Here is a 21,273-nt window from a genome sequence, read left to right as displayed (position 1 = left end):
ATAATAAGGACTGAGCTTCCTGTTTTAAAACCCTCCAACCTACCTTCTGAGGGCTTTTTTTTTTTTTTTTGGCAAATACTGATTTCTCTGATTGATAACCCTAGATCAGCCTCGCTGAGAAACAGACTTCTGGTCCTCTCTTCTCTGTTTCAGGTTAGGACCCTACTTCCCTACCCTATGTGTGAACTTAGTGTATGATTTCAATTCACCACCATGTGCAATATTTGCAGACTGAACATGAAAACTGAAATGGAGCTAAGTCTTTCACCAAATGAGATTTTGTTTTGCTACATATACAATGTCAAGTTTCTCAGCCTGCCTTCTTTTGAGGCATTAGTCATATTGGGGAAATGCCTGTGATTGTCATAATCTTGTCTTCCAAAATGGAAATTTCCTTCCAGGACAGCACCATGGGCTCTGATATTTAACCTATAATTAGTATACCCTCTGGAGGATTTCTTCTTTTCATGCAGAGGCCTCTTTTTCACTCAGGCTTCTGTCTGCCAATGATACAAACTGCAGATGCAGTGCATCACGGGGCAGGGAAATGCTTGCTCAGATCAAGAAGGTTCAGCTACTCGGTAACAACGGAAACACTTAACAACCTAAGTAGCAAACCCACAAGAAAACAGCAGAAAGTATAAAAGACAGCATACTAAAAAAGAAATGAAAAGAGACATGAATCTCAAGTTTTCGTCTACTGTTGTCCCAACATGTAGAATACAGCTGCTCCCTCTCCTGCTTTTCTCTCCAAGTTCACCAGTATTTTTAGTTTTTGACTTTTCAGCTGCTTTTATCAAGCATAGTTTAGTTATCAGTAAACATCCATTAGTAACTCTTAATAAATAGCTCCCTCTTGAAGGCATCTGATTCTTTGGTTATGAAATGCCAGTTTACAGTGGCCAGGCAGGTGCATCTCAACAGTGTGATCGTTTGGGAGCAAAAGGAACACAAGCACTGCCAGCTCCAGAGCCCGACACACAAGTCTGACCTTGTTTCTTGTTAAGAAATGGCTCTTTATTTTCCCCCTGATTCTGGCAGAAGCCAGGCTGGGAGATTGCAGCAAATGGCTGCAACAACCTGTGTTTAATGTGGTGACACTAATGAATTCTGAGAATTAATCTTCAGCCAAGAATGCATGATGGAAGGTACTAGAATTTCAAATTAGGTAATGGATTAATTTCTTTCAGGGCTGAAGTTTGCTTCCTTTTTCTTCTGGCAGACTTTTCTATCATATTCTAAACCACCTTCCATGGCTTTGTAAATCCAGCTAATACATCTTGTGGTAGTTTTAATTTTTTATTCTTTTGTTTTGTATCTTAGCACAGAGATAACCACACATAAGTCCAGATTTTTAAAAAAGAGTTTTAAAACATCTGGAACTGAAAGAAAAAATTACTTACGATTTTGGGGGGAAAAAGCAATATTTTCTAAATCTAGTCCTTGTTCAATTTCTTTTTTCCAGAGTCAAAGATTCTGGGAAGAAGTTATTTTAGAGAATGTATTTCCCCAGGTCCCCAGAAGACCTTGTCTTCTGCAGAAATGCAGCCTACATGTATCTCAAACATGCTGGTGAAAATTAGGGGCTCTGAGTGTCTCCCCTCAATCAGCTGAGATGAAGACTCAGCTGTTATTTGCAAAAGTTTGGTACTGATTTCTCACAATGGAGCTTTCAAGGATGTCATTTATAGGGCCCTGGTTCCATGATACAAAAAAGGATCTGTGGCCGAGTAAGTTTGGAAACATGAACCTAAACAAAATTGAATTTTCTTTACCTCCATACTTCTAAGAACATTTAATATGCTCATATGCACTATGAAACTCCAGGTTTACTTGATTTAGGGAATCACCAGTGTTTCCCAACCTTTTGACCAGAAGACTAGTTTCATTTTTCAGTGGAATGTCTCATGAATCTAGTGTTTCACTCAACTTACCTCACATTGGCCAGCCCCTATATTCCCACAGAGATGTCAATGTTTTATGCATGTTCTTATAAAAACTGTTGAATCCCAGGCTGGGAGAAAATATTCTGCATCTGGAATTTGCAATTCCTGATTTAATAAGAAATCCTGAAATGAATAAACATATTATAACTTCCTTAGTTTTCCATGTTTGTTCTCCACATCGTTAGAGGATTTAATCATGCTGTAAAAAAGGTCATGGAAGCTGTCAGGAGTTCTTATGGGTCTTGACTGTCAACTCTATATCAATCCACTAAATCCCTGCCTGAAAGGAGAATAAGACAGAATGATAAGCTGACAAGCATAGTGTTATGGGTTTGGGGCACAAAATTGCAACGTCTTAAACAATAAAGAATATTCCCAAGTTAAAGTTGGAAAAAGGACTAAAGCAAAGAATTGTTCTTAGATATTCGAAGAAGGCAGCTTAGGAGGTGAATGTCAACATTCTGGTGGCCTCCTGAGTTCCTAGCTACACAGCTTGCCTAATCTGGCTTCTTGCATTGCTGATCCAGTTTCCCAAACTGGAAATGTCTTCTATATCTTCTCCCTGAATTGAGTTCAATTTAGTTCCAAAACTTCTCCCCAAATTCAGCTCAATTCTCATTCTCTCCACTAGGCTTACCTGACTGCTCCCCCCACCTGCCATAACTTAGCATTGGTCTGCACATTGTGCCTGTGCCGTTTTAACAACACACTGCAAAGTAGGAGGGGTTCTCTTGTGGGAGCCAGGGAATTGGTCTCATCACTATCAGGACTTGACCTCAACTTCCTTACCTTGTAAAAGAGGGGTTAGAATAGAAAATCTTGGTCCTTTAGCTCCAAAACCCTATGCTTTTTTGTGACCTTTTCATTCTAAATAATCAAACGCTGGTTTCTCCTGTTTTCTATGTTCCTCTTGTCCTTCCATCTTTAAAATCACATTGTAGATCTTCGAGGAAAAGGGTCATCATTTTTTTATGAATTAATCTATTTTGACTAATTCTGGTTGTGTAATAAATGTTTGCTGAACAAATGAAATGATATGATTTCAACGACCTGATTGATATCTAGTAATGTTTGACTTCCAGCCATATCTGTTCCTAAGACAGAACTTTCTTTTATTTATCAGTAAAATAATAAGTCCATTTCATCCTGGCTATTTGCTCCCCATGAGAAAAGAGTATGCAAGAGTGTTTTAGAATAAGGCCCTACCCTCAAGGTCTTCCTGTCCTTCTCCTAAAAACCCTCCGATGCAGTTGGAATGTCGCACCTCTGCTTAGCATTCTTCCCATACACACTCAGTTTCAGTTTTGCTGACCCAATGGTATGACATTCAGCCCACTTGGGCCTTCCTGAGAGAACTAACAAATAGATCCTCTTGGTCTTTCCCTCAAAGTGTAGAATGCCTACCATCTTTATATTTTTTGAATCTCCCAAGAGACCACAGATCCACTTGTTAATTTCTCCCTTGTCTGATTATCTCACTAAATTATTTATCCTCATTCCTCTTACTCCCCCTGTGATCTAGAGAGAAATCCTCTCCAAAATGCCAAAGGATCTTGTAACCTTGTTTGCAACCTTGCTCTTCCAGTGGATGCTAAAATTCTGAAAGATATTATAGCACCTTTAATTGCATCTCCAGAATCCAGTAGATACCTATTTTCATAAGGGTGGAATATGGATTTCCTGGTCTGTCTCAAGCCCTGTCCAAGAAGCTTTGAGTACCTGGAGCACTGTTCCAAGGCACCTATCCGAAGGAGAAGACAGAAGCAGCTCCTGCTCATTTTTCCATTCGCCTGCTGTAAATTTTCTACTAATTGTGTGCCTCTCACTTTTTGCCTCCTTGAGTTTTCTATTTAAGTACTGGCTAGTCAACAAGCAGTTGAGAGTTGCTCAGAAAGCAAAATGAATTAATATGGTGGGAAAATCTATTAAGGAATTGCATTCCCCATGTTTGGGCATATACTTGAGTACAGGAGGTATGGCTGTTTGGTGATGGGAGACAGATGTAATGCACCCTCACAATATCCTTGGGCCGGCTTAGCTAGGGGTCCCAGCAGTGTCTGGTTTCCCATCCAGGTTGGGTAGGGGTGGTGGTATGAAGCCACCATGTCCGTCTTCAGTAGGAACTCTCAGAGAACACAGACTGTTCTTATTTTGGGAGTTTTCATACACCATCCCTCAAGCCAAGATGATGAAGCCATACACCTGTATTACTGACCAAATAAACTATCCAGAAATTCCTTCTTCCCAGGTGCTTAGGGAATTATTAGCATTTATTTTCCTTTGGTAGTCACATAATTATATATAAATGAATATACGTGGAATCCCAGGAAGACTGTGGATTTAAAAATATGAACAGAGTATTTTTCAGGCTTGGGCACTGATTTTTTATTTTATAAGAAAAATAATAAAAAATACAAAAGGCTCCTGGACCTATAAAAGTCAAATGATTGATTTCTTCCCATAGCAAGACAGAGGTGGTATTTATAGTTGTGCAGGCAGCAGAATGGAGATAGTCTGGGTTCTTTTGGCTTTTCTAGTTGAAAGCTCCAGTACCAATAGATAGGAAATCCCCTGAATCAAGTCTAAAACCAAATAACTGGGAAATTTACCAAGTATCTTTCAGGACCTGAAGTCAAGGGATACAAAAGTGGTTTGAAGTACAAAGATTAAGGCCTTTTAATAAAACCAACAGTTGAGGAGTGTGTCTTCTTAAATGTTTTGAAAAGATGCTCAAGGTGAGGCTGAACATTTTACCATTTGTCAGTGCATTTCATTATTTTAAGTATGTTGTGTTTCACATGTTGCTAGCATGTCACTATTGGGGAAACTGAAAACGTTTATTTTATGGAGTGGGCAGAAAGACATCCACTGTTTACCCTAAGTCTCCAGTGTGAGCTAAGGACTGATAACTTAAAAGTGTGGATGTTGAAATTTCTTTCTCCTGTCAAGGGCAGCTACTCAGAATGGAAATACGATGGTAATTGGAGGGGTATTCATCAGATTCAATTTCACTAGAAATTTCCTGTGTCAGAATCATCTTTAATAACATAAAGCACACAGCAAAATGTACTGAATCATTGTTTTCTTTGTAAAGGGCATTGAATCTGAAGCAGAAAGTGGTTACAACCATGCAGTTTTAACCAATTAACCGCAGAGGAGTTTAAATGCAACCCAGTTTTTACCATTTTGAATGGACTTTTTGTTCCCTGTTTGAATAATTCCATTCCAATTCATCTGAATTATATTGTAGTCACTTCCTGTTCTGAGGTTTTTCTGCTTCTTCAGAAGATATTAGAAATCAAGGGATTGAATCTTCTCTGTGAAGATTTCTTTATGATTCATTTCTGTCCTTGCAAACTCCGAAATGCATTTCCCCAACCACCAAATACTGGACATTTCATATACTAGGATTTCATTTAAATGATAATGTATAATTTTATATGCTTCTAAAATAAAGTAGGTAGACTAATCAACTTGACTCCATTGTAAACATTTTTTTGTAATGAAATTGTAGTCTGACCAATCTATCTTTTCAGTATTTTGAATATTTCAAATTAAATTGATTGTGTTTTCAATACATATTTAAAGCATACAAAATATATTTCTGATATTTTGATTAATTTGACTAGTAGAGAATATTTTTCTCTATGTTCTGCTACCTATGAATAAACAGCTATGTAAGGTTAGTGATCAGGTTTTATAAATGAGCTTTTTCTCCTCTCTCCCATATTTACAGAGCAGCCAGGTGTCTAAGATAATACTTGGACTATTTGTTGATTTTTGTGAACAGGTGTCTCATTAAAGATTTTGAAAAGCGACCTTCGGTCACGCATCTCCTCGACCACCCATTTATTAAAGGAGTCCACGGAAAGCTTTTGTTTCTGCAGAAGCAGCTGGCTAAGGTCCTCCAAGACCAGAAGCATCTAAATCCTGTTGTTAAAACCAGGTATGGTCCACAGCATTTTTCTGCTTTCTCTCTCTCTGGTTATTTATAAAAAATGGCATGTCATGTGTTTTGATTTACCCAGCATTATTACTGGTAATTATCACATCCCTGCATTTCTGAGTTCATTTACATGACATTAAGTACTCCATGTGCAGTAGATGACAACAGCAAAGCTTCAGAAACTAGCTGCCTATTTGTGCTGTTATGGCTAATTTGTCTCAGAGTGGCTGAAATCTCACTCTGTCCTAGTATTCTAGTTAAAACCCAACACACATATATATTTAATATAAATGTAGATTTTTAAAAATTCCACCAATAATGAAAACTGGGTGAAACCAGCCATGGCTGATTGTGCGAGAAATCTTTACTTGGCTGTTGCAGGCTGGAAAGCAGAAGTGTAGGCTATAAAGTGGTTTTGGAAAGATTATGAGTTCAACACTGAAGATTTTTTCTCTAAAGTGCTTTGAGCCCATTTCCTTTTGTTAAAAATTCCTTAGGAGCAATTTAGTATTTTTATATGAGTTTTTCCTCCAGATATTGTCTATGCTATCTAAAGTAACTGTGATTCCTCCCTCCTCTACTTTTGTAGCGTAGATTTTTTTTAAAAATGTTTATTTTTAAAGGGAGTTCCTTAAGACAGTATTCTGTGGTAGTCTCTAAGAAATAGATGTTTGGTTTCTGTCCAGAGGGTGGCAGAATTTCTCTTTTAAAATATTAAATGCGAATAAAGCTACTTCCCCAGCTCAGCAATTACTTGGTTTTATAAAACTAGCCAGGATGCAGATAAGCTCTAATCCATTATTATTAAAAGAACATTCACAGGACTGGAGGTGAAGAAACTAAAATATCACAAGTCACAAGTTCTGGAAATATTCATGTATTCTGCAGAAAACTGTTTACAAATCAAAAAGCATCAGAACTCTGGAAGCTAGAGGCATAGTTTCAAGGTGACTATATCTTGCTGATTTTTTCCCCACCACCACCAGGTTCCCTTTTTGATAGCTCAAAACAAATTTTTTCCTACTCTTTTCCTTTTTCCACTGCAATTTCTGTTTCTATGGCTTGCCTACAGTGTAGAGAAATTCTTGTCACTTGGTACCTTTTGAAGCAGTAGAATTTGTGTTTAAGCCTCAGGGAACTGAAATCTTCTTTTCTTCTTCTGCTTTTGTTCCTATGCCAGCCACCACTCCTCTACCACTCACCTTTACACACACACACACACACACACACACACACAAAACCGCCATGAGAAATGAAGATGAAAATAAAGTACAAACCAAGGGAGAAACAAACCCCGCATTTAAATACTTTACATTGAGTCAGGTGTCTTCTTGTTTCTTCTGATTTGCTCCAGAACAGTTTCTGAAACTTAGTTGCAAAATGATTCAGCTTTGTACTTTTGTCTGATTTTGCATGTCCAGATGTGTGTCCTCTTTTTTAAAATTTTCCTCCATTTGCCATAGAAAGCCAGGGCTCCAGGCTCTCTCCCCTCCCCCTCTAATTTCTCTTTATGTGTGTTAATTCTTTTGATGTCAAAGGCCTCATAGGGTCAAAGACCCTTCTCTCAGGGTCTTTGTAATCTAAAGTTTCACTCAGAAGTGTATGTTTCTTTGAAAAAGTCACTAAAAAAATACAACCTCACAAATAGGTGTCAAAACTTTAAGCAGGCACTTCTTTAGGAGAAAGTAAAACTAATTCTAAAGGAAACATAATGCATGTAATTGACACATCTTACGACCTAGCCTATATTATTACTTCCTCTTAGCAATCGGCAGGGAGCTGGCTACATAGGTGTTTGTTAAGTCCAGAAAAATTCTTAGATAATGTTTGATGCTGTTAATTCAATATATTTAAAGTTGTGAGTTTCCAAGTTAAGGTGGAAAAAGCAAAGAATAAGTGGGGTAAGTGCATAGATGAGTGAGGCAAATACCCAATTTACTTTTTTTTCTGCACAGTTTTGGTCACACAGCAGGTGGTACAATGCAGTGGTTTAAAAAAAAACCTGACTCTGCCAGGTTTGAATCCCAGCTCAACCACTTACAGACAAGTTATTAAATCTTTCTGTTCCAAAATTTCTTTATCTGTGAAATGGAGATTATTTTGAGAGTTGAGTCAATACATTAAAAAATAGTTAATGTTGATAATGGAGTTAAATAACTCTGATAACGATGATAGTTGATAACTCAGTCATTGTTAGCAGTAGTTGTAGTTGAATACATTTGAGATTTGTTTAATTCAGAGTCCTCCATTTCTTTTGGCCTTAATCTGTGGAAATTCATCTCTATGTACTTACCAAACCACATCATGAGAATAAACAGTACAGAGATATTAAATGTTACAAATACAAATTTCTGTCTCTTATTTAAAATCTAATTTATTCATTCCAGAGACATTTATGTGTGTATATGTGTCAAGCCCTCTGCCAAACAGAGGAACTACAAGGGAAATCAGATACAGTTCCTGATAAAGAGCTAATAGTCCAGTGTGTGAAATAGACAAGAATCAGATGAGAACAGCTCAGCATGAAAAGTACCTGGATAGAAGGTTTCCTGGGGTACTTCCCAGAGTACTTGGGAAAGGAACAACCTAGAAACTGTTGGGAAGGTGATCCTTGAACCATCCTGAAGAACAAACAGAACACCGTTATTCCACATGGAGGAGAAGGATGAGCAGAGGGCAAAGACACAGAGGCTGAAGAGAGCTTACGGGATTTGGTGAACAGTTGGTTGGTATCGCTGGAACTTGGGGGAAGGGGGTGCAAGGAGACAGGGGCCAGGGCAAGATGGGCTAAGGAGCCTGGATGTGTTCTTAGGCACTGGGGAGCAGCAGAAGGATTTCAAGAAGGGATGTGCTTGAGGAAGACCATTCTGATGGCAGTGATGGAATGGAGTTGGACAGAGTTGGAACTAGGAGGGCAAATGAGAGCAGATTGTGGCAATTGTAAATAACAGAAGATATTAGTTTGGTGCAAACATAATTGAAATTTTGGACCATGAATTTTAAATCATTATAACTAGGCTCAAACACATCTTTATTAATCAAAACAGGAACCATTATAGTCAACACACTTTTACCAATGAAAAATAAGTTTTATATTCCTGGAGCATAAAAATCTGCTTTGGGATTTGATGAACTCTTAGAAAGCTATTTTCTGAGTCCTGATGGTTGTAGAAGCATTTTCCCTGCAAAAAAAGTTGTCCAGATGCTTAAAGAAGTGGTAGTGGGTTGGTGAGAGGTCAGGTGAAATGGTGGATGATGAAAAACTTCGTAGCCCAATTTATTCAACTTGCGAAGCGTTGGTTGTGCGATGTGTGGTCAGATGTTGTGCAGAATTGGCCTCGTTCTGGTGACCAGTGCCGGCTGCAGGCATTGCAGTTTTCAGTGCATCTCCTTGATTTGCTGAGTATACTTCTCAGATGTAATGGTTTTGTCAGGATTCAGGAAGCTGTAGGGGATCAGACCAGCAGCAGACCACCAAACAGTGACCATGACCTTTTTTGGGGGGTACAAGTTTAGCTTTGGGAAGTACTTTGGAGCTTCTCAGTCCTGTCACTAAGCTGGTCATCATGAAATCCTCTTTCTGTCACATATCACAATCCAATAGAGAAATGGTTTGTTGATGTTGTGTAGAATAAGTGAAGACGACACTTCAAAATGATGATTTTTTTGATTCCTGGTCAGCTCATGAGGCACCCACTTGTCAAGCTTTCTCACCTTTCCAATTTGCGTCAAATGCACAATGACCATACAGTGGTCGATGTTGAAGTTCTTCAGCAACTTCTCACGTAGTTGTAAGAGGATTAGCTTTGATGATTGCTCTCAGTTGGTCATTGCGAACTTCCTGTGGCTGACCACTGCGCTCCTCATCTTCAAGGCTCTCGTCTCCTTTGCAAAACTTCTTAACCCACCACTGCAGTATATGTTCATCAACAGTTCCTGGGCTAAATGCATTGTTGATGTTGCAAGTTGTCTTTGCTGCTTTATGACCCATTTTGAACTTGAATAAGAAAATCACTTGAATTTTCTTTTTGTCTAACATCATTTCCCCAGTCTAAAATAAATATAGATAGCAAGTAATGTCATTAGCAAAGAAAAAAAAAGTAAGAAATATGCGTTTAAATGATGTATAACCTAACCACATTTCTTTAAGAATGTATTTGAACATAAAATGGCAAACTTCAGCAATGCAAAGCCGCAATTAATTTTGCCCCAACCTTATAGTATGATGATAGTATCATCAGGACTTAGTGGTGAATTGGAGAGAGATTAGGGAAGAGAGAAGTGTTACAGTGTCTGCCTGAATTGGGCTCCTTACCCTGCTTCAGACTTCAATCAAATAGAAACTGCAAGACACTGAGAAACAAAGACCAGTGAAAACGCTTTGCTTCCTCTTCATATCCTATCAGATGCCCTACACAGCCCATGCTATGCTGTGTACTTACAGATTCACACAAAGGTTCTAGCTTTCTGCCCAAAGAAGTGTTCTTCAATAGTCCAGACAGTACTGGGCCCCTCAGCGGCACAGACTTGTTTAGTTTTGAGAGTTAATGTAGAGAAATGAGAACTATAGCCTATAGGGTGGACATGTTTTACTGTTCCTGCAAAGGCAGGGAATGTTCTATCCACTTTAGTACTTTCCCGAGAGGAGAGAAAAGTTGGTATTTTCAGGGGGCTGTGGAGCAGAAGGCAGAAGGCAGAATGGGGAAGAACTTGGATAGGTGAGGGAAGGATCGTCTAAGGAAGGAGGCACTGAAAACAGAGAAGGTAACAGAGGAAGCACAAGGGAGGAGAATTAAGCATCTAAGAGAAAGACTGACCTTAGAAAACACATCTAGGTTGGGAAAGACACAGAAAGGTTGTGATACCCAGAAAATATGAAGGGCAGGGGGAAGAGGAGATGCTATGAGGACATTGATGTTGTATGGCCTTTAGCTTTCCAAAAAAGTAAGCAAAGTGGTCTCAAAGTTGGGAATGGGCTGTGGACTCCAGGGAAGTGTTAAATCTTTGAAATAGCCAATATGACAAATATGATAAAGAGTTTATTAAAGATGGATGTAACTATTACTCAATAGCACAGAAAACCCAGGTGGAACTTCATCAAATAGCAATGTATTTTAGTGGAATTAATCAGTGTCTAAGATAATGCATGCAGAGCATTCAGGAGACCATTTGGCATTAGAACCTCCGTAAAATTGTACCATTAACACTGTCACCTTTTCCATCTATCATCTCTCGCAATTCTTAGCCACAGGAGCCGGAGGAGACAAAGAAGATACTGTGGTCTTCAGGTTGGAGACTGGGTTGGATGGACATTATGGGTGGACATGGGGGCAAAAGAATCTGAGTAGGAGTGTATCCCCGAGGTCTTTTGGGAGTGTGGAAGAAAAGTGAAGCCAGAGCGGTTTATTGACTTTGAACATGCGTCTGGGTCAGGGGACTGGCGGTTACAATGAAGACAAAGAGCAGATGCAGTGAAAGGATGGTGAGAAAAGAGATTGTAGAACTGAGTTCTCAGGAACCTTTGAGAGATTACTGGGAACTAGTCACAGCACAATTGTGGACAGCTTCAGTAGAGGAGAAATAAAAATTTTTAAAGAATCAACAAAGAAGACTCTTGAAATCACAATGTGAAAAGAATTAACAAAGTGATTGGTTCAGTTTGGCCACTCAGTCGTGTCTGACTCTTTGCAACCCCATGGACTGCAGCACGCCAGGCCTCCCTGACCATCACCAACTCCCGGAGTTCACTCAAACTCGTGTCCATTGAGTCGGTGATGCCATCCAACCATCTCATCCTCTGTCATCCCCTTCTCCTCCTGCCTTCAATCTTTCCCAGCATCAGGGTCTTTTCAAATGAGTCAGTTCTATGCGTCAAGTGGCCAAAGTATTGGAGTTTTAGCTTCAGCATTGGTCCTTCCAATTAATATTCAGGACTGATTTCCTTAGGACAGACTGGTTGGATTTCTTTGCTGTCCAAGGGACTCTCAAGAGTCTTCTCCAACAGTTCAAAAAGCAGTTCAAAAGCATCAGTTCTTCAGCACTCAGCTTTCTTTATAGTCCAACTCTCATATCCATACATGACCACTGGAAAAACCATAGCTTTGACTAAACAGACCTTTGTTGGCAAAGTAATGTCTCTGCTTTTTAATAAGCGGTCTAGGTTGGTCATAACTTTTCTTCCAAAGAGCAAGCATCTTTTAATTTCAAGGCTGCAGTCACCATCTGCAGTGATTTTGGAGCCCCCCCACCAAATAAAGTCCCAGCTCTTGTCTCAGTGATAAGAAAGTGTTGACTTCCGAATTTTTAAAATTCAAATCAAGGCAAGAACAATGTGTTTAATACCTAGAAGGGGGGCAGGTCTGCAAAAGACTAGTCAAGTGCAGTAGTGAGAAGAAGGGAAAGAGTAGAACAAGGAGTGATTGGTAGGGTATGGGAAAACCAAAGCCTGGTATCAGGAGAAGGAGTGAGAGAGAAAGGCAAATGGGGGCCAGGTGCTGGAGAAGATGACTTAAGAGTGTGATGTGAACTTTTTCAAGGAGAGAGACTGGTCAGGGAGAACAATGGATGGGAAAAGGCAGAGGGGAGCAAGGAGGAAGCTCCTTTCCCCTATTCCCTCACTGTAAGTGGATGGAAGGTGGGGTAGGGGCGAACAGGAATGTTATAGGGAAATGGTCCATTTCAGCTGTGATGAGGAAATAGATGAGTATTCAGGAGTGAGGTTAGGAATCATGGGGGGCTTATTCACAATAGAGCAGAAGCTGTACTATATATTGTCAACTGAAAAAAAATGTACAACCTAAAAATTGAGAGTTATGCTTTACTTGGTGGACACAACTGAGAACTTAAGCCTGGGATACAACATCTCAGATAACTCTGGAGAACTGCTCCAAAGAGGCAAGGTGGGGATCCAGGATACGTAGAAGTTTTTTTTTCTTTTTTTTTTTTTTTTGCAATGAAGACCAAATGGTCAGAACATCCAAAGATTACAGTTAATTAAAGAAAACCAGATATCTCAAGTTAAGGAATTTAGTGCCTCTCTTTGTATGGGAAGATACAAGATTGTGGGCTCCCTGGAATCATTCCTTTGATATGCACCTTAGCTATCTGGGGCCAGCATCCTGTGCTTTCCCATCCTGCGTCTCCTGTCTCCTCGGGGTGCACCATTCAGGGTGGGTGGAGCAGTTGACTGCTCAATGGTGGGCATCAGGCATCCAGTTTCCATCCTGAATTCCCTCAGAGCTCACCATCAGTGAGGTTGTAATGTGATGGCCTGATGGCTGCAACATCCTTTGTTCATGGATAAGGCAGGCAGTATTTTTCATTCACAGAATAAAAAAAGGGCTTAAATGGTGAGGTCCCAGGTGCTGTCTCCTGGTCTAAGCATTCTCTTCTGAATGGTACAGTTTGGGGGGACAGCTAGACTGATCCATTCCCTTTTCACATTATGTTGTACTATCTGAGATTTGATACCAATTTTTGATGCTGATTAAATGAGTGAAACTGTTGGAATTTAAGTTTTTCCAGTAATTTATAATTTTGCTGTAGCATATGTTGAATTCAGGAACAGTAGAGAGGTTATGTACCCAAAGCTGACTCTCTCTTGAAGGAGGTTAAATAACCTTGATATTCCATGAACAACAGTTTAGAGTTACATTTTTACTTAACCTGTCAGGGATACTGTGAAACAATTTGGCCATTTCCCTTACATCAGCTCCCATTTCTTTGACTTTCAAAAGGACTTTTTCCCCAAATCACTTTTGGAAATCCCTGAATTCATCAATATCATCTGGTGTGTCCTATCACTATCAAAGTTAGAGAAGATATGAATTTTTAAAAAAGCACTTCACAAGGGTTAGTGGGAGAAGAGTAAAAACCACTGTCTACAGTGGCCGTGGAGGCAGGGAAACCAATGGTTGGCTGTGCTGTGACCTGACCCTCTCCCACCTCTCAGCCTCCCATTGTGGATTCAGCTTCTGGCCTCAGGAAAATTGCAAAATCCAGCCTGTTGTTCCTTCCCCAGTGGGTGGTTTGGGATTAGCTGAAACCACAAATGTTAAACCCTCAAATGCCAAGGGTCTACTACCAAGTATTACTTGGTAGAGCAATTAAGTTGCTGGTTGTTTCCTGCTCTGTTTAATGGATTTTGATTATACTCTTGCAATTTGCCTAAGGCTTTAAAACAATGATTAAAACAATGACCTCAGCTTTTCTGATTTCTTTTCAAACAGCAGCAATGACCTTTAAAAACAGATATTTACTTCACTGCTTAACTGCTGAGCTTTTTCCAGTAAGTCTTGCTCACTTGCTTCCTTTATTACCTGTAAACATGTAACGCCCCAATACACACACACACACACACACACACACACACACACACTGTTGGTTTCTTGAACTCCTGTGTAAATGACGAATTTTGAATGATTACTTCATCAAGTGCTGAAGATGATTGACATATAGAAGGTTAAGGATTTTCCTAACAGACAAGAAACAAATCCATACCATAAAGAAGGCTGAGCGCCAAAGAATTGATGCTTTTGAACTGTGACTCTTGAGACTCCCTTGGACTGCAAGGAGATCAAACAAGTCAATCCTAAAGGAAATCAGTCCTGAATATTCATTGGAAGGACTGATGCTGAAGCTCCAATACTTTTCCACCTGACTTGAAAAGCCAACTTATTAGAAAAGACCCTAATGGTGGAAAAGATTGAAGGCAGGAGGGGAAGGAGGATGAGATGGTTGGATGGCATCACCAACTCAATGGACATGAGTTTGAGCAAGCTTTGGGAGATGGTGAAGGACAGAGAAGCCTGCCAGGCTGCAGTCCATGGGGTCGCAAAGAGTCGGACATGACTGAACAGCGTATCTGTCTCTGTCTGTCTATAACTAAGTGAATTGATGTTTAATTTTCTGCTGCTGTCACTGATTCTTACTGCCTGGAGAAGGTAGCTATGTCAAATTAATTTAATATAATTGATAAGATGCTGATTTATTGGAATTATGGTCAAAACTATGTTTAAATGAAAAAATAGGGTGATACTTTAGAGATTTCCCCCCAACTAATTCTTGTATTTTTTAATCTTTGTATTATAATGTTTATTTGATACATATAAGCTTAAATTTCAGATCAAGATAGACTAATGTACTTAAAGTTATCTAGGTGGTAACTTCATTCATATTTGGCTCTCAGTAGGATGGTATTAGGCTTCCCAGATGACTCAGTGATAAAGAATCCGCCTGCCAGGCAGGAGACTCGGCTTCCATCCCTGGGCCAGGAATATCCCCTGGAGAAGGAAATGACAACCCACTCCAGTACTGTTGCCTGGGAAATCAGGTGGACAGAGGATCATGGTGGGCTGTAGTCCAGTTCAGCTCAGTTCACTTGCTCAGTCATGTCCAACTCTTTGCTATCCCATGGACTGCAGCACGCCAGGCCTCCCTGTCCATCACCAACTCCTGGAGTTTATTCAGACTCATGTCCATTGAGTTGGTGATGCCATTCAGCCATCGCATTCTCTGTCATCCCATTCTCCTCCTGCCTTTAATCTTTTCTAGCATCAGGGTCTTTTCAAATGAGTCAGTTCTTCCCATCAGGTGGCCAAAGGATTGGAGTTTCAGCTTTAGCATCATTCCTTCCAAAGAAATCCCAGGGCTGATCTCCTTCAGCCAAAATAAATTCTCTCACTGCTTCCACTGTTTCCCCATCTATTTGCCATGAAGTGTTGGGATTGGATACCATTATCTTAGTTTTCTGAATGTTCAGTTTTAAGCCAACTTTTTCACTCTCGTCTTTCACTTTCATTAAGAGACTCTTAGTTCTTCTGCACTTTCTGCCATAAGGGTGGTGTCATCTGCATATCTGAGGTTATTGATATTTCTCCTGCCAATCTTGATTCCAGCTTGTGCTTCCTCCAGCCCAGTGTTTCTCATGATGTACTCTGCATATAAGTTAAATAAGCAGGGTGACAATATACAGCCTTGACGTACTCCTTTTCCTATTTGGAACCAATCTGTTGTTCCATGTCCAGTTCTAACTGTTGCTTCCTGACCTGCATACACGTTTCTCAAGAGGCAGGTCAGGTGGTCTGGTATTTCCATCTCTTTCAGAATTTTCCAGAGTTTGTTATGCTCTTCACAATCAAAGGCTTTGGCATAGTCAATAAAGCAGAAATAGATGTTTTTCTGGAACTCTCTTGCTTTTTCCATGATCCAGCGGATGTTGGCAATTTGATCTCTGGTTCCTCTGCCTTTTCTAAATCCAGCTTGAACATCTGGAAGTTCACAGTTCACATACTGTTGAAGCCTGACTTAGAGAATTTTGAGCATTACTTTACTAGTGTGTGAGATGAATACAATTGTGTGGTAGTTTGGGCATTCTTTGGCATTGCCTTTCTTTGGGATTGGAATGAAAACTGACCTTGTCCAGTCCTGTGGCCACTGCCGAGTTTTCCAAATTTGCTGGCATATTGAGTACAGCACTTTCACAGCATCATCTTTTAGGATTTGAAATAGCTCAACTGGAATTCCATCACCTCCACTAACTTTGTTTGTGGTGATGCTTCCTAAGACCCACTTGACTTCACATTCCAGGATGTCTGACTCAAGGTTGGTGATCACACCATTGTGATTATCTGGGTCGTGAAGATCTTTTTTGTACAGTTCTTCTGTGTATTCTTGCCATCTCTTCTTAATATCTTCTGCTTCTGTTAGGTTCATACCATTTCTGTCCTTTATTGTGCCCTCTTTACATGAAATGTTCCCTTGGTATCTCTAATTTTCTTGAAGAGATCTCTAGACTTTCCCATTCTATTGTTTTCCTCTATTTCTTTGCATTGATTGCTGAGGAAGGTTTTCTTATCTCTCCTTGCTATTCTTTGGAACTCTGCTTTCAAGTGGGTATATCTTTCCTTTTCTCCTTTGCCTTTTACTTCTATTCACAGCTATTTGTAAGGCCTCCTCAGACAACCATTTTACCATTTTGCATTTCTTTTTCTTGGGGATGGTCTTGATCCCTGCCTCCTGTACAATGTCATGAACCTCTGTTCATATTTCTTCAGGCACTCTGTCTATCAAATCTAATCCCTTGAATCTATTTGTCACTTCCATTGTATAATCGTAAGGGATTTGATTTAGGTCATACCTGAATGATCTAGTGGTTTTCCCTACTTTCTTCCATTTAAGTCTGAATTTGGCAATACGGAACTCATGGTCTGTGCTATAGTCAGCTCCTGGTCTTGTTTTTGCTGCCTGTATAGAACTTCTCCATCTTTGGCTGTAAAGAATACAGTCAATCTGATTTTGGTATTGACCATTTGGTGATGTCCATGTGTAGAGTCTTCTCTTGTGTTTTTGGAAGAGGGTGTTTGCTATGACGAGTGCTTTCTCTTGGCAAAACTCTATTAGCCTTTGCCCTGCTTCATTCTGTACTCCAAGGCCAAATTTGCCCGTTACTCCAGCTTGTCTCTTGACTTCCTACTTTTGCATTCCAGTCCCCTATAATGATAAAGACATCTCTTTTGGGTTAGTTTTAGATTGTCAGCCTTCATAGAACTGTTCAACTTCAGCTTCTTCATCATTACTGGTCGGAGCATAGACTTGGATTACTGTGATATTGAATGATTTGCCTTGGAAACAAACAGAGATCATTCTGTTGTTTTTGAGATTGCATCCAAGTACTGCATCAGACTCTTTTTTTTTTTTTTTTTTTACTATGATAGCTACTCCATTTCGTCTAAGGGATTCTTGCCCACAGTAGTAGATATAATGGTCATCTGAGTTAAATTCACCCATTCCAGTCCATTTTAGTTCACCGATTTCTAAAATGTCGATGCTCACTCTTGCCATCTCCTGTTTCCTGTTGAGTCACGAAAGAGTCAGACACAACTTAGCAACTAAACAACAGGATGAAGTTACACCTAGATGTGCTTAGTCACTCAGTCGTTTTCGACTCTTTGTGACCCCATGGACTGTAGCCCGCCAGGTTCCTCTCTCTGTGGGGATTCTCCAGGCAAGAGTACTGGAGTGGGTTACCATGCCCTCCAGGTGTACCAAAAAATAATGGTACACCTAGATGGTCTGCCATTATTTTTCTCATGCTAGGTCCATGATTAAATAATTATAGTCAAAAGTTTCTTTCATCTGTCCTGTTATCAGGAGATATACTGAAATGGAAATAATGACTTGGAAGAAATATTCAACATCACTGTCTTTGTTGGAGTAATAGTACTCTATCCCCACTTTGAGTAACATTTTCCTTACTATATGAGAGCCACTGAATGTGATGATAAAGGAAAGGTTTCTCTAAATGTATCCAAATTGTCAGCATGTCTCTAAGCTTTGTATATAGCCACAGAATCTTTGTCTTAGACTCTTGAGGACCACCACCTGTGATTCCAAGCCTCTCCCTTACTCATTTTCTTCTCCATGCCCAACAGATTTTACTTACTTATCTGGAATCTGATAAGCGGGTTAGTCATTTTTCGCTTCTACTGGCTCCTCTCTCAGGTGGAGGGTAGGGCTCTGATCCTAAGTGTGGAGGGGTGGAGGTAGAGGTGGCCTTCCCAGTGGTCCTCCTGTCACAGGGCAGCTGTCTAAAAGACAATCAGGCATTTTTCAATGCAGAGTTTAGCCTCTAATTAGCACATTCCCTTGTCATTATTAGGCTAAAAGATTTTGTTTCCTTCCTACTCTTCAGTTATAGTTTAGAGGCCTTCCTTCTATCTCTTTGTTCTTTTACATAGTCGGGGTGGAGGGAAGAATGTATCCTGCCACACCTATGTGAAGCTCTTGCTGCCCTGTTAGACCTACCTACATTGAAGTTACTGCTTCCACAGGCAGAGCTGATGGACAGGAACAGGCTAAGGGTTTAAATAGTCACTTTGGGACATAATATATCTTATATGATCAATATTATTCATAGGGCCAACAGCTCAAATAAAGAAGTCCACAGGTCAGTGATGAGACATTAAAAAGAACTCACAGAAATGGTTTTAACCTAATACAGATATAGAGATTAAGCTATAGTGATGGCAACAGCACTCCAGGGTTTATTCTCTCAGTGTCTGAGTCAGCTTCATACCCTCTACAGCTCCTTTCCTCCTCATAAACTGGACCTAAGGCATTCCAATGGCACCCCACTCCAGTACCCTTGCCTGGAAAATCCCATGAACGGAGGAGCCTGGTGGGCTGCAGTCCATGGGGTCGCGAGGAGTCGGACACGACTGAGCGACTTCACTTTCACTTATCACTTTCATGCACTGGAGAAGGAAATGGCAACCCACTCCAGTGTTCTTGCCTGGAGAATCCCAGGGACGGGGGAGCCTGGTGGGCTGCCGTCTATGGGGTCACACAGAGTCGGACACGGCTGAAGTGACTTAGCACCAGCAGCAGCAAGGCATTCCAAAAAATCCCTCTATCCTGTGTCCCATCTGTGCCCACTCTTGTTTTAGAGGAGCTCCTAGGCTCCACCTCTGGCTCTGTCTCACCCACTCTTCAGATCCAGTGATTATTTCCTTAGACTTGATGTTTCAGACTTTCACTCATTCCCACCTTACTTGAGTTGGGGACTCAGATACCAGTTTCCTCTTTTCTTGAACCCTGAATCCTTAGGTCAACCCTACTCACCACTACCTCCCCCACTACCACACAAAACCCAAACTCTGAGAACCAGCCTAAACCAGAGCTTTGAGTCTCATCTTCTGTAAGCTTTAACCCCCAAACTCCATTTATCTGGAAATCCAGGCGTGGCAGACAATGTGCTTAGGGCTTCATAAAAACTAATAGAAAATCTGGCAAAAAACTGAATTTTGAAAATGTCTTCTAAATCATCAAAACTGTAATTCCTTACCATAACCCTTAGTTTAATAGAATACTTTTTGCTTACTTTAGTGAAGTTGCTCAGTCGTGTTTGACTCTTTGCAATCCCATGGACTGTGGCCTACCAGGCTCCTCCATCTGTGGAATTTTCCAGGCAAAAGTACTGGAGTGGGTTGCCATTTCCTTCTCCAGGGGATCTTCCCGACCCAGGGATTGAACCCAGGCCTCCTGCATTGCAGGCAGATGCTTTACTGTCTGAGCCACCAGGGAAGCCCTTTGTTTACTTTATCCACCATTTATCTATCTCTCCATCCCTCTAAGCTTTGGAATACTAGATCCAGAGTTGGATACAGTTGGAAATCTGTAATGTTCACATTAAATAAGGAAGTGTTCAACAACTGATAATAGATGCTATTCTCAAATAAGGCACTAGGTGGAGCATGTGAATTTAAAGGAAATTTTAAGTTGACAGTTCAGTTCAGTTGCTCAGTTGTGTCCGACCCTTTGTGACCCCATGGACTGCAGCACGCCAGGCTTCCCTGTCCATTGCCAACTCCTGGAGTTTATTCAAACTCATGTCCATTGAGTCAGTGATGCCATCCAGCCATCTCATCCTCTGTAGTCTCCTCCTCCCACCTTCAATCTTTCCCAGCATCAGGGTCTTTTCAAATGAGTCAGTTCTATGCGTCAAGTAGCCAAAGTATTGGAGTTTCAGCTTCAGCATTAGTCCTTCCAATGAATATCCAGGATTGATTTCCTTTAGGATGGACTGGTTGGGTCTCCTTGCAGTGTAAGGGACTCTCAAGAGTCTTCTCCAACACCACAGTTCAAAAGCATCAATTCTTCAGCACTGAGCTTTCTTTATAGTCCAAATCTCACATCCATACATGACTACTGGAAAAACCATGACTTTGACTAGACAGACCTTTGTTGGCCAAGTAATGTTTCTGCTTTTTAGTATGCTGTCTAGGTTGGTCATAGCTTTTCTTCCAAGGAGCAAGCATCTTTTAATTTCATGGCTGTGGTCACCATCTGCAGTCATTTTGGAGCCCCCAAAAATAGTCTGTCTCTGTTTCCACCGTTTTCCCATCTGTTTGCCGTGAAGTTATGGGACCGGATGCCATGATCTTAGTTTTCTGAATGTTGAGTTTTAAGCCAACTTTTTCACTCTCATCTTTCACTTTCATCAAGAGGCTCTTTAGTTTTCTTTGTTTTCTGCCATAAGGGTGGTGTCATCTGTTAACCAGTGACAACAAATTATTTAACTCTAGAAAACTGTAAAAAAATTAAACCAAATTTATTTTGAATAATTTCAACTAAAAATGCATAAATATAAAACCGTGTAACACTTTGAATAAACATGTAATCTAGGGTAATGTCAATTTTAAAATATAAAAATTGGAGTAAATAATTTTTTCTCTTTATTCTCTCCAAACCTTTCCAGTATCCAAAGCAGGAAAATGAAGCAGGTAGCAGTTTCAGAGGAACACTAGTTGAGGAAGATAGAGATATGGCTGGCATATTTTTTTTCCCCTGGTTGAGAAAATGAAGTGGCCTTTATCAGAGTGG

The 21,273-nt window shown here is 40.2% G+C and overlaps 1 protein-coding gene across 1 annotated transcript in view; it reads left to right on the top strand.

Annotated features, from left to right (window-relative positions):
• Nucleotides 1–21,273, top strand: part of MYO3B (myosin IIIB) — a 370,966-nt gene that overhangs the window by 95,454 nt on the left and 254,239 nt on the right. The window contains exon 3 of the mRNA XM_059878110.1: nucleotides 5,737–5,892. The gene's annotated coding sequence lies outside the window, so the exon portion shown is untranslated. The remainder of the gene's footprint in view (nucleotides 1–5,736; nucleotides 5,893–21,273) is intronic.

This window comes from Bos taurus, chromosome 2 (genome assembly GCF_002263795.3).
Source record: "Bos taurus isolate L1 Dominette 01449 registration number 42190680 breed Hereford chromosome 2, ARS-UCD2.0, whole genome shotgun sequence".
NCBI classification, from domain to species: Eukaryota; Metazoa; Chordata; class Mammalia; order Artiodactyla; family Bovidae; genus Bos; species Bos taurus.
The sequence above is the reverse complement of the archived record's forward strand: the minus strand, read 5'-3'. Positions and strand labels throughout refer to the sequence as shown.